The following is a 14,219-nucleotide window of genomic DNA, read 5'->3' as shown; positions in this document are numbered from 1 at the left end:
CCAAGAACCACCGGCCTGGGGGAAACATGAAAGGAGGGCGAGATCCGGTAGTTGACCCTCCGGAGGACTTTGAGGTCCCCACAAACCGGGGGCTCAGCTTCCGGCAGGGCGGGAGGTTCCAGGTGGAGAGCCAGATGCGATCACCAAGATGGAACACGGGAGCCTCACTGCAGTAGAGTTCCACCTGATCCTTCTGATGCCGGAACCACATGCCCACTGCAGGGGCCTTGGTCTAGCTTGGAGTCCACAGAGCCAGGGCTGGCTGATATCCCAGAATGCACTGGAAGGGAGTCAGTCCGGTGGAGGAGTGACGAAGTGAGTTCTGGGCGTGTTCCGCCCAGGGAAGGAACCGGGCTCCTGGTTGGTCCTCTCCACCCACTCCTTGGACTGAGGCCAGTACCTGGATATGAGGCTGACCGTGGCCCCAGTTTCTCCAGAAAGGATTTCCAGATCTGCAACGTGAATTTGGGACCACGATCGGAAATGATGTCCTCCGTAAGGCCATAGTGCCAGAAGACTTGCTGGAATAGTGCCTCAGCGAACTGAAGAGCAGTAGGTAGACCAGAGAGAGGGATAAAACGGCAGGATTTAGACCAGAATAGTGGTAAAACCATCAGAAAGGGGATGCTTCGTTACAAAGTCTATGGACAGATGTAACCAAAGCCGCTGAGGCACGGGAAGGAGAAGTAGTTTCCCTGCTGGAGCGTGCCAGGGAGATTTGGATTGAGTACATACTGAACATGAGTTGACATAGTGGGCAACGTTCTGCGGCAAAGTGGGCCACCAGTGTTTATCGGAGAGAGATTGGATGGTACAGGTGATACCTGGCTGTCCAGCGGCGTGGGATGTGTGTGCCCAGGTGATCAGCTGATCTCTCACCTCCATGTGGACGTAGATGCGTTCTGGAGGGCAGCTGGCAGGAGCGGGTTCCTTCTCCAGAGTCTGGCGGATGTCACTGTGCCGCCCTTATGCTCTATTGGACCCCGGGTTGGGAAGCACCAGACACCACTGAAGCCCCTCCTGGCCGCAATAGGGGTGGCAGGGTAGCCTAGTGGTTAGAGCGTTGGACTAGTAACCGGAAGGTTGCAAGTTCAAACCCCCGAGCTGACAAGGTACAAATCTGTCGTTCTGCCCCTGAACAGGCAGTTAACCCACTGTTCATTGAAAATAAGAATTTGTTCTTAACTGACTTGCCTAGTTAAATAAAGGTAAAATAATAAAAAATAATAAAAATAGGGATAGAGCCCTAGCTATCTCCGGCATCGCGGTGTGTGGCCCCTACCTCCATTGGTTCAGGCTCTGTCTCAGGACAGTGCAGTTGATTCATGGTGCACCCAACAGGAGGTGGCATAGTTCACGGCATGACCCACCTCGCCTCCGGGGCTAGTTGATGGCATCAACTCCTCTCGAGTCGGGCAATTCCAGGCTATGTGCCCCCGGGCGCCATACTCAAAACACCTCCTTTGGTCTCCATCTACCTGGGGTTGTCGGTGGCGTGTCAGCCCTACCCCAGCCGTCTCTCCACAGGTTTGCGGTCCTTTGGCCCTGCCGACTGTCGGTTCGGGGGATACAGTGGTGGGGCTGTCCTTCCATCCCCTTGAACGGTCGTCGACTCATCCCGGTTCCCATTCAGCAGGGCCTGAGTGTTCTGATGCATCTCCACTGCTTCCAGGAGGACCTATAAGGTCTGGGGTGCGCATAAACTCACTGCCCTCTTCATGTCATGGGGTAGCGCTCCGTAAGAAGCGATCCAGGACCACTTTGTCGAGGATGGAGTGGGTCGAGCCATGACCTGGTGACGCACAGTAGGTCGCTCATCTGGGCTCGGGGGGATGCGCCGGGTACGAACCTCCAGTCTTGGAACCGTTGAGCCCGATGGGCCAGGCTCTACCCGTAGCGGCTGAGTATCTCCCGTTTGAGTCTGTCGTAGTTAGCCGCCTGTTCGTTGTTCAGGTCCCAATATGCCTTTTGGGCATTACCCGAGAGGAACGGGGCCAGCAGACTTGCCCACTTCGGCCTTGGCCATCCTTCCCGTAGCGCTGTCCGTTCAAACGTACAGAGGTATGTTTCGATGTCATCGTCTTCTGTTAGCTTGATTAAAAACGGGTTGGGATGTGATTCAGGAGACGCTCCTCCTTGCAGCTTCCTGATTTCCTCAACGAGGCGGACTTTTTGTAGTTGCTGTTCCTCCAGCATTCGTTCCTGAACCACCTGTTGTGCTTGTTGGGCCCGGATGAACTGAGCTATCAACTTGTCCATGCTGATGATGTGTAAACGTCAACCCTGATCTGACCACGTTATCAGATTGCCCGCATTCTCCACCACTTGTGGCAGACCAGGGGGTTTGGTCAAGAAGTCTACACAGATCAGACACGGACAGAGTAGGATTAGCTCGGTTTCAAGGGTGTTTATTTAAATAATAAATCAAAAAGAATAGGTCTCCCCCAAGAGACCCTCTCCGGGATACCGTCTTCTGGGCTCCAGGTCTTGATGTATCCTGTCGGGATCAAAACTGCACTCACTCCTGCTACATCTGTAACCGTCCCCAACTATACGGGAGTCCTTCCCCCCAAATCTCTCCCTGTGTGCTGCTCTTCTGGCAGCTTTATGGGCCTTGCACAGCTGGTGAGCAATCAGCCCTTGATTACTCACCAACTCCCAATCAGCCCCAATTAGTCCTGGCCGGAGGACCCGTCGAGACCTGGCACGTCCAGCAGATGGAGCCATCACCTCGTGATGTATACACCGTCTGTCACCAGGCCTCAACGAGTCTGCCCCTGGTGGCTGACCTCCTGTATGCCACACTACGTTTGGCATATCCATGTCCAGACTGCAATGTCCAGACTTACAGCAGGCCTAGAACATATATCAGGGTGAATGCTATATGTTTAACAATGTATTTCCATATTGAAGCAATGCAATTAGAACAATGTGGACTGTGAACATGTTTAATATAGCAAATATGGGGCAGGCTATTTAACTATCTAGGCTAAAATGGACATTTTAATTGGAGTTGATGAAAACACAATACAAGACCATATATACAAAACTTGAAGCCACCACATACTGTATTTAACCATGGAGCACATTCTGATTGGCCAGTGAGGGGCCAAGCCTCGACACACCTACAACTTGTTTATTCATCAAAACCCAGCCCTTTTGCGTCACCACCAGCTACTGCGCCTATTATTCCAGTTGTGAAAATATCCCAAAAGTTTTCTGATCCACTATAATGCTACTGCCGGCGCTGAGATTTACCATTGCATTATGTTTGTTAAATTAGAGCCCTCAAGGTACATTCCATAAAATTCCCTACTGACAATGCTGCCAAACATTTGAACAAAGATTATCTTGAAATTGTGCAAGCCAGTTTGTAGGTAGGCCAACTACAGTGTATTTGGAAAGTATTCAGACCCCTTGACTTTTTCCACATTTTGTTACGTTACAGCCTTATTCTAAAATTGACTAAATTATTTGTTTCCCTCCTCAAGCTACACACAATAATCCATAATGACAAAGCAAAAACAGGTTTTTAGAAATTTCAGCAAATGTAAAAAAAAATATATATCTTATCTACATAAGTATTCAGACCCTTTGCGATGCGACTCAAAATTGATCTGAGGTGCATCCTGTTTCCATTGATCATTCTTGAGATTCTACAACTTGAATGGAGTCTACCTGTGGTAAATTCAATTGATTGGACATAATTTGAAAAGGCACACACCCGTCTATATAAGGTTCCACAGTTGAAAGTGCATGTCAGAGCAAAAACCAAGCAATGAGGACGAAGTTACCAAAACATTTCTGCTGCATTAAATTTCCCTAAGAATACTGTGGCCTCCATAATTCTTCAATGGAAGTAGTTTGGAACCACCAAGACTCTTCCTAGAGCTGGCCGCCCGGACAAACTGAGCAATCAACGGAGAAGGGCATTGGTTAGGGAGGTGACCAAGACCCCGATGGTCACTCTGACAGAGCTCCAAAGTTCCTTAGTGGAGATAGGAGAACCTTCCAGAAGGACAACCGTCTCTGCAGCACTCCACCAATCAGGGCTTTATGGTAGAGTGGCCAGACGGAAGCCACTCCTCAGTAAAATGCACATGACAGCCCGCTTGGAGTTTGTCAAAAGGCACCTAAAGGACTCTTAGACCATGAGAAACAAGATTCTCTAGTCAGATGAAACCAAGATTGAACCATTTGGCCTGAATGCCAAGTGTCATGTCTTGAGGAAACCTGGCACCATCCCTACAGTGAAGCATGGTGGTGGCAGCATCATGCTGCAGATATGTTTTTCAGCAGCAGGGACAGGGAGACTAATCAGGATCAAAGGAAAGATGAACAGAGCAAAGTACAGAGATATCCTTGATGAAAACCTGCTCCAGAGCACTCAGGGCCTCAGACCGGGGGCGAAGGTTCACCTTCCAACAGGACAATGACCCTAAGCACACAGCCAAGACAACGCAGGAGTGGCTTTGGGACAAGCCTCTGAATGTCCTTGAGTGTCCCAGCCAGAGCCCGGACTTGAACCCGTTCGAACATCTCTGGAGCGACCTGAAAATAGCTGTGCAGCGACGCTCCCCATCTAACCTGACAGAGCTTGAGAGGATCTGCAGAGAAGAATGGGAGAAACTCCCCAAATACAGGTGTGCCAAGCTTGGAGCGCCATACTCAAGACTGTAATCGCTTCCAAAAGTGCGTCAACAAAGTACTGAGTAAAGCGTCTGAATGCTTATGTAAATGTATTATTTCCGGGTTGTTGTTTTTTTATACATTTGCAAATATTTCTAAAAACTTATTTTAGCTTCGTCATGATAGGGTATTGTGTATAGATTGAAGAGGACAAAAAGCAATTTTAGATTAAGGCCGTAATGTAACAAAATGTGGAAAAAGTCAAGGGGTCTGAATACTTTCGAATGGATTGTTTGTAACAATGTGTACCCACATTATTATTATTATGTAAATACACAGGTTCTAGGGCCACTGAATGTAAAATGTGACCAGGGACTCATTCCACTGAAACCTTGGCTTGATTAGTTTGCCTACTCTGCCTCCGGTCGGTCTTGCGCTGCCCTGCTTGCTTCCTGTTTCCTGCCCTGCAAGCTGCCCCTGACACAAGCCTTGACACCAGATCTCCCCTCTGGCCCTGTATCCAATCCTCTGACCTCCCCTGGCCCTTCAGCTTGCTCTTTTAGGTCTGGGTTCTTGTTAGGCACTTTGGATGACCAACGCATTTGATTGAGAAATGTAATCAATTTTTTTTGCAAGCAATTAAGTTTCCACAGCGCACACAGGTGTGCAACAGTCCAGGATAGGTCATTTTTATATTACATTTTTTATTTAACCTTTATTTAACCAGGCAAGTCAGTTAAGAACAAATTCTTATTTTCAATGACGGCCTACACCGGCCAAACCCGGACGACGCTGGGCCAATTGTGCACCGCCCCATGGGACTCCCAATCACGGATGGTTGTGATACAGCCGGCCTTCCATTTTATAGGAGCCACTCAGCCAGAGAGCCAGAGACATGCAATACTGAAGAAGAAAACATTTGCAATACAATAAAAGGAAATAGAAGTTACAAAATACCCTCAAATGGTGTATGGAAAATAAATGGTATCTTTGACTAATACAAATAACTCTGTTTTTTACAGAGCATAGGCCTCTTGAGACTGAACAGGAGAAGTTTGGCAGGAGGCCCTTATGAAAACATACATCGAAAGGAATGAGTGTCAGAGATGAATCAACAATAGTCCTCTTGTTTCCAGACCAGATCATAATTCATTCTATAAACTGTGCAAATGAGCGTTATGCTGAGATAGTCAATTAGGCTAAGAGCTAATGTGTTTGGGTCACAGTTAAACAGGTTGGAGAGGAGAAGAAAATATGGGGCATTGGCTGGATGAGGAATTTCAAAGCCAAAGAGAATTACACCCATCATGATCAATCATCTCAGGCAGTAGGGTGACTACTCCATCCATACTTCATCAGTCTGACACGATGAGCACCGCACATGAGCAGGATGACCACATTGATTTCATCATGTACAGCAGAATGGGTTAAAGAATGGGTTTTTTACATGACTGATGCAATGAGTTAACACACATAAAATAATGCCTTGTCATTATAGCGGAAACAAAACTCCATAGCGACTGATTTAAAAACAGTTGCATGTGTAACTTAAATGTTTAACAGAGACACTGAGAAATATAGATGCACCAATCAGCAGTGTGTTGGTTGCTGCCAAACATACAAGGATAGTGTGTTCAGAGGCACACATTATGGCATTGAGTGTGTGTGTGTGTGAGTGAGATAACCACTAAGAAACAGCGAGGACAGAGAACTTTAAGGTCCTCTTGAAACCCACCAGATCAGATCCCAGAGGTGCAAAATGGAAGGCTCAAACACAACCATTGTCAAGGAAGATTCTCTTTTATTATTAAAGTGAGGGATAGCAAGCATGTTTTTAGCACATACACACTCTGCCTGTGAGGCTCGCCATGCCACTTGTGATAACGCACATTTTCCTGACTCATGGTGTTGCCTACTGTGGTGGGGAGAGAATGGAGAGGGGAGAGAGTCAGAGGAGGAGGTGCTTGGCGATTGAGGGCTGGGTGAAGTGTTTTCTCCCCCTACTGACTGAAATCCATTCTGGTATACTATTTCATTTTGGTGAGGTGCACACATGCACACACAAAGACTCAGACACACAGGGAGTTGAAGATTACACACATTGAGCTGTCACACAAACAAGTACTGTATGTGGCTGAGGAATGGTTCCGAGAAAAGTGATGGGGGAGAAAAGGTTGAGTTTCATTTGGACTGTTAATCAGGAAAATGAAAAGTGTTGCTGAGGTATGAATAGTGTATCAGGATTAGAGAAAATGGAGAGGGAAAATGAGAGAGAATAGAGGAAACGTATGACCTACATTCTGAGATGTGGAAAACCTTTAATTTGTAAAAAGGGCAAGGGACATTTGAGCACAGAGCATTAGAATAGTCTACAATACAGTTACTATTTTTGTAAAATGATTGGTGCAATAGGGCTTCCAATGGCTGTTTGGTGTTGTCAATGGATGCACACATGCTAAATAAAAGCCCAGACCCACACATGGAGGAACAGGGTGTCAGTGTGGTGAAGGAAGATTTTGATGCTAAATTCTGAAGCAGTAGACCTACTTACTATAATATGATGGATTATATAAAGGAAACATCTAATATAAATATTCAGATTTTGTACCAGGAAAGTGCTACTCAAAAATAACGTTCTTTGTCATTCCATGTGTGTTTAGTTTTGTGTTTAGTTTTTTTTAGTGTGTTTAGTATTGAGTTTAGTTTTTTTAGTTACTGTTGTTGAGTGACATCATGTCATTTTCTGTCCACTAAACAGCACTCACAGTGAGCAAAGTTGATCGGGATACAGAAAGTGTAACATTTAAATAGATGGAATAGCACTGTATATATAAAGTCAGTATAATAACGGTACTGTGCCTTTTTCTAAAATGTTTTATGAGATTGGAGATGTATACAGTACCAGTCAAAAGTTTAGACAAACCTACTCATTCAAGGGTTTTTCTTTATTTTTACTATTTTCTACATTGTAGAATAATAGTGAAGACATCAAAACTATTAACAAAAACATAAGGAATCATGTAGAAACCAAAAAAGTGTTAAACAAATCAAAATATATTTTAAAGCCACCCCTTAGTAAAAATATTCAAATGCAAAAATATATTTTATATTTGAGATTCTTCAATGTAGCCACCCTTTGCCTTGATGACTGGTTTGCACACTCTTGGCATTCTCTCAACCCGCTTCACCTGGGATGCTTTTCCAACAGTCTTAAAGGAGTTTCCACATATGCTGAGCACTTATTGGCTGATTTTCCTTCAGTCTGCGGTCCAACTCATCCCAAACCATCTCAATTGGGTTGAGGTTGGGTGACTTTGGAGGCCAAAGTCTGGTACTGTCTGGTACTGTATTTTGTTTCTGTCAGGGGGTGCTGCAGCACCCTCAGCACCCCTACTTCCTGTGACAATGCCATTCAGCAATCTCCATGCATTTACATTCGTCGTATGACATGAAGATAGATCTCTTTTGCCATGCACACCAGTGGTGGATCTTCCAGCAAGACAATAACCCCAAGCACACATCAAAATCAAAGAAATGGTTAATTGACCACAAAATCAACATTTTGCAATGGCCATCTCAGTCTCTGGACTTGAACCCCATTGAAAATCTGCGGTTTAAATTGTAGAGGGCAGTCAATAAGTGCAGGTTCTGGAAAGATTATATATGGAGAAATGGTCTAAGATCCCTCCTTGTGTGTTCTCCAAACGTATACTCAGTACCATTAACCTCGCAAGGTGAGGTATTAAAAGGTATTGAAAACAGAAATGCCAATCATTTTTATCACTTTCTTTTTGAGAAATAAATGATTCCTTGTTAAAAAATATTTTAGCAATTGTATTAGTATAAAAGATTAGAATTGTATATATTTTTTCGAACATACAATACATTTTTGTATTATTTATATATTTTATACAATCATTTTTGACCTGTGTTTTTCTGTGGTTGTGTGATTGTTTGTTTGTCTGTGTTTGTGTGAGTCAGAGAGTGAAAGATGTGTGCATTTGAGTGTGTATGTTGTGCATTTGTACTGACATGAAAAGGCACTTCCACGCCCAAATATTACTGTCTAAAAATAAAGTAGTGACGTCAAACAACAGTTATTTCAGTTGGTCAGTTTCATCCTCCCATCTCAAGAGATACACAGAAACACAAAACTAGTGTTCACTTTTAGGTTCAACTGGAAGAAATATAGAATAAATATTGCTTTTAAAATGAGTCACAGACTGTTTTGATACTTTGGGTATGTAGACTATTTGTAGAATTTTTGTCTGGTGATGAATCATGTGCTGTAAATACATTGAGCCATAAATATCAAGATAAAACATCGGTCAGATTTAGATAATGTAGGTACCAAATATTCTATGTTTTTGTGAGGATTGTATCAGATTGGTCACCTTTCATTTTCATGCGACTAAATTGCAGACTAATTGCTAATAGATTTCATGCGTATTTCCACAATCCAGTATATAGGTTTCACTTTGTTGCAAGCAGCAAAAACATTTACAGATCGATTCTACATTCATTTTTACGTAATCCACATAAACCTTAAATAAGTGCCACAGTCTCTTATATAGTATTGTGCAGGTAAAAATAAACACAAACTCAAATTGTTCCATAAATAAGGAGGGTATGGTTCAGAAGAGCTCAAATACATTTCTATTGGTATTGCTTACACAAGCAGACAGTTCTGAAGATGCAATGATAAGAGGACAAACGCTAGACATGAGTGACTTTTAGGGATTGTTAACTTGATAAATATTCATATCACATCCAATACTCTGCAGTGGGGCTTAGATATGAGTCATACAGCACACTAGACACCATCTATGTGACTGGAAGGAGAAGCTCAGGTAGGGTGTATTACCATTCAACTGCAAACAAACATCCCCAGTGAAAGAAAAAAAAAGTTTATAACAATTAATAAACATCAACAGAAAATAGAAATTACCCTGAAATTGAAGATGATGAAATAATCCAATACTGTTCAGTTCACGTAGAAAGACTAGCTGTGTCCGGTGGAATATAAGGCACATCATAGTGGGGGTTGAACAGATGCTCTTAATGTGCTCATGGAAATCCACCACCTATGAAACACCAATGGAATCCCTGTGACCGATAACTCAAATCATAATGACTGTAGGTGTTTGGTAAGCTATAAGGTCTGTCAGATAGAACACTCAAAGGGGCTTTTGAAACCTCTGTGGAAGCACAACGGCATAGTTGTTAAAGACAGGAAAGATCAGCAAAAAGTGTATGAAGTTTTGAAAGGGCCAACTAGAGAGTGGTTCCAGAATCCCTACAGCTTGCAGAAGCTATGTGAACATCATGAGCAGGAGGTCTTGGCTTGGACTTATTACAAACCTAAGGCAGACCTCTAATTTTTTACTTTTTCTCCTTTGGCTGACTTCAAAATCTGCACTGTAAGCCCCCCCCCCCCATGTTCCTGATGCCTCCTGCTCCAGTTTCCCAGCAGTCTATAGTTGGCAGAAACTACCTCAAACTCTATGGTGTTGTCATCCTATACTACCCATGCCAAACTATCCATCTGCTGTGAAACACATAACTTCTTCAGAGGTTTTCCATTGTTATACCGTCTGCGTGTTTGCATGCAGACCCATGCAAGTACTCAAATACAGTACAAACATGACAGATTTTGGGGTCAGGCAATATTAAAGTGCAGGTAATATAGCCAGCAGAAGAAGAAAAAACATACAGCGCCTTCAGAAAGAATTCACACCCCTTGACTTTTTCCACATTTTGCTGTGTTACAGCCTGAATTTAAAATGGAATAAATTTAGATTTTTGTGTCACTGGCCTACAAACAATACCCCATAATGTCAAAGCGTAATTATGCTTTTCAATTTGTTTTCAAATTAATTAAAAATGAAAATCTGAATTGTCTTTAGTCAATAAGTATTCAACCCCTTTGTTTTGACAAGCTTAAATAAGTTAAGGAGTAAAAATGTGCGTAGCAAGTCACATAATAATTGCATGAACTCACTCTGTGTGCAATAATAGTGGTTAACATGATTTATGAATAACTACCTCAAATAAAAGCATGGTGAGCATGGTGAAGTTACTAATTACACTTTGGATGGTGTATCAATACACCCAGTCACTACAAAGATACAGGTGTCCTTCCTAACTCAGTTGTGGGAGAGGAAGGAACCCGCTCAGGGATTTCACCATGAGGCCAATGGTGACTTTAAAACAGTTACAGAGTTTAATGGCTGTGATAGGAGAAAACTGAGGATGGATCAACAACATTGTAGTTACTCCACAATACTAACCCAATTGACAGAGTGAAAAGAAGGAAGCCTGCACAGAAAAAAAAGAATCCAAAACATGCAACCTGTTTGCAACAAGGCACTAAAGTTAAACTGCAAAACATGTGGCAAAACAAATCCATTTTTTGTCCTGAATACAAAGTGTTGTTTTTGGGCCAAATCCAAAACAACATATTACTGAGTACCACACTCCATATTTTCAAGCATAGTGGTGGCTGCATCATGTTATGGGTATGCTTGTAATCATTAAGGACTGGGGAGTTTTTCAGGATAAAAAATAAACGGAATGGAACTAAGTACAGGCAAAATCCTTGAGGAAAACCTGTCTCAGTCTGATTTCCACCAGACACCGAGAGATGAATTCACCTTTCCTCAGTAAAATAACCTAAAGCACAAGGCCAAATCTACTCTGGAGTTGCTTACCAAGAAGACAGTGAACGTTCCTGATTGACCAAGTTACAGTTTTTAGTTAAATCTGCTTGAAAATCTATGGCAAGACTTGAAAATGGTTGTCTAGCAATGATCAACAACCAATTTGAAAAGGTTTGAAGAATTTTGAAAATAATATTGGCCAAATATTGTCCAATAAAGGTGTGCAAAGCTCTTAGAGGCTTAGCCAAAAAGACTCACAGCTTTAATCACTGCCAAAGGTGATTCTAACATGTATCGACTCAGGGGTGTGAATACTTATGTAAAATAAATATTTCTGTATTTCATTTTCCAAAAACTTGCACAAATGTCTAAAATCGTATTTGTGTATAGACATATTTTTATTTAATCAATTTTGTATTCAGGCTGTAACACAACAGAATATGGAATAATACTTTCTGAAGGCACTGTGCATGCAGCATTGGACAATAAAATTACTTGTATTTATTTTAATCATGTGTTTTTTTTGCAGTTTAACTCTACAATGTATTCCATGTTTAGAGCATGGTGGTGTTTATGGACCTATAACAGAGTATTTCTGTACAACTGCCAACTACGCCATCAAAAGAGCCTGATCAGGCTGTCACGATTTTAGGGGACAGTCCCAGTTGTAAATAGTCTGTCCCTTGTGATATTCTGTTTCTGGGAACGTCCTAGTTTTGCAAGCCAAATGTCATTCAAAAAACACTACAGTACATACAACATATCAACTTTTCTTATATATGTGTGAAAATATTTGTATTTTTTTATTGTTATTTCACCTTTATTTAACCAGGTAGGTTAGTTGAAAACATGTTCTTATTTGCAACTGTGACCTGGCCAAGATAAAGCAAAGCAGTTCGACACATACAACAACACAGAGTTACACATGGAATAGTCACGACTTCCGCCGAAGTCGGCTCCTCTCCTTGTTCGGGCGGCGTTCAGCGATGGACGTCACCGGCTTTCTAGCCATCACCGCTCCATTTTTCAGATATCCATTTGTCTTGTCTTGTTTCCATACACACCTGGTTTTCATTTCCCCAATCAATCTACTTGTATTTAACCCTCTGTTTCCCATCATGTTTTGTGTGTAATTGTTTCATGTTAAGTGGTGTTAGTTTACGCGCTTTACTTTTATGTTCCGTTTTTTGAGCGCATTTGATTTATGTAGTGCTCTCGTTTTTGGAACTATAATAAAAGTGCACCTGTTCATTATACTCTGCTCTCCTGCACCTGACTTTGCCTCCAATAGACCATTGGCAGGAATAAACAAACATACAATCAATAATACAGTGGAAGAATCTATATACAGCATGTGCAAATGAGGTAGGATTAGAGAGGTAAGGCAACACATAGGCCATGGAGGCAAAGTCATTACAATAGAGCAATTAAACACTGGAATTATAGGATGTGCAGAAGATGAATGTGCAAGTTGAGATACTGGGGTGGAATGGAGCAAAATAAATAAATACAGTATGGGGATGAAGTAGATTGGATGGGCTATTTACAGATGAGCTATGTACAGGTGCAGTGATCTGTGAGCTGCTCTGACAGCTGGTGCTTAAAGCTAGTGAGGTAGGTAAGAGTCTCCAGCTTCAGAGATTTTTGCAGTTTGTTCCATTCATTGGCAGCAGAGAACTGGAGGGAGAGGCGGCCAAAGGAAGTATTGGCTTTGGGGGTGACCAGTGAGATATATCTGCTGGAGCGCGTGCTACAGGTGGGTGCTGCTATGGTGACCAGTGAGCTAAGATAAGGCAGGGCTTTACCTAACAGAGACTTGTAGATGACCTGGAGCCAGTGGGTTTGGCGACGAGAATAAAGCGAGGGGCAGCCAACGAGAGCATACAGGTCGCAGTGGTGGGTAGTATATGGGGCTTTGGTGACAAAACGGATGGCACTATGATAGACCGCATCCAATTTGTTGAGGAGAGTGTTGGAGGCTATTCTGTAAACGACATCGCTGAAGTCGAGGACCGATAGGATGGTCAGTTTTACGAGGGTATGTTTGGCAGCATGAGTGAAGGATGCTTTGTTATGAAATAGGAAGCCACTTCTAGACTTAATTTTGGATTAGAGATGTTTAATGTGAGTCTGGAAGGAGAGTTTACAGTCTAACCAGACACCTAGGTATTTGTACTTGTCCACATATTCTAAGTCAGAACCGTCCAGAGTAATGATGCTGGACGGGTGGGCAGGTGCGGGCAGCGATCGGTTGAAGAGCATGCATTTAGTTTTACTTGCATTTAAGAGCAGTTGGAGGCCATGGAAGGAGAGTTGTATGGCATTGAAGCTCATCTGGAGGTTAGCTAAGACAGTGTCCAAAGAAGGGCCAAAGGTATACAGAATGGTGTCATCTCCGTGAAGGTGGATCAAAGAATCACCAGCAACGAGAGTGACATCATTGATGTATACAGAGAAGAGAGTCGGCCCGAGAATTGAACCCTGTGGCACCCCCATAGAGACTGCCAGAGGTCCGGACAACAGGCCCTCCGATTTGACATATTGAACTCTATCAGAGAAGTAGTTGGAGAACCAGGTGAGGCATTCATTTTAGAAACCAAGGCTGTTGAGTCTGCCAATAAGAATGTTGTGATTGACAGAGTCGAAAGCCTTAGACAGGTCGATGAATATGGCTCCACAGTAATGTCTCTAATCGATGGCGGTTATGATATAATTTAGGACCTTGAGCGTGGCTGAGGTGCATCCATGATCAGCTCAGAAACCAGATTGCATAGCGGAGAAGGTACGGTGAGATTCGAAATGGTCGGTAATCTGTTTGTTAACTTGGCTTTCAAAGACCTTAGAAAGGCAGGGTAGAATAGATATAGGTCTGTAGCAGTTTGGGTCTAGAGTGGCTCCCCCTTTGAAGAGGGGGACGACCGCGGCAGCCTT

This window comes from Oncorhynchus tshawytscha, linkage group LG12 (assembly GCF_018296145.1).
Source record: "Oncorhynchus tshawytscha isolate Ot180627B linkage group LG12, Otsh_v2.0, whole genome shotgun sequence".
Lineage (NCBI taxonomy): Eukaryota > Metazoa > Chordata > Actinopteri > Salmoniformes > Salmonidae > Oncorhynchus > Oncorhynchus tshawytscha.
Note: the sequence above shows the minus strand (reverse complement) of the source record.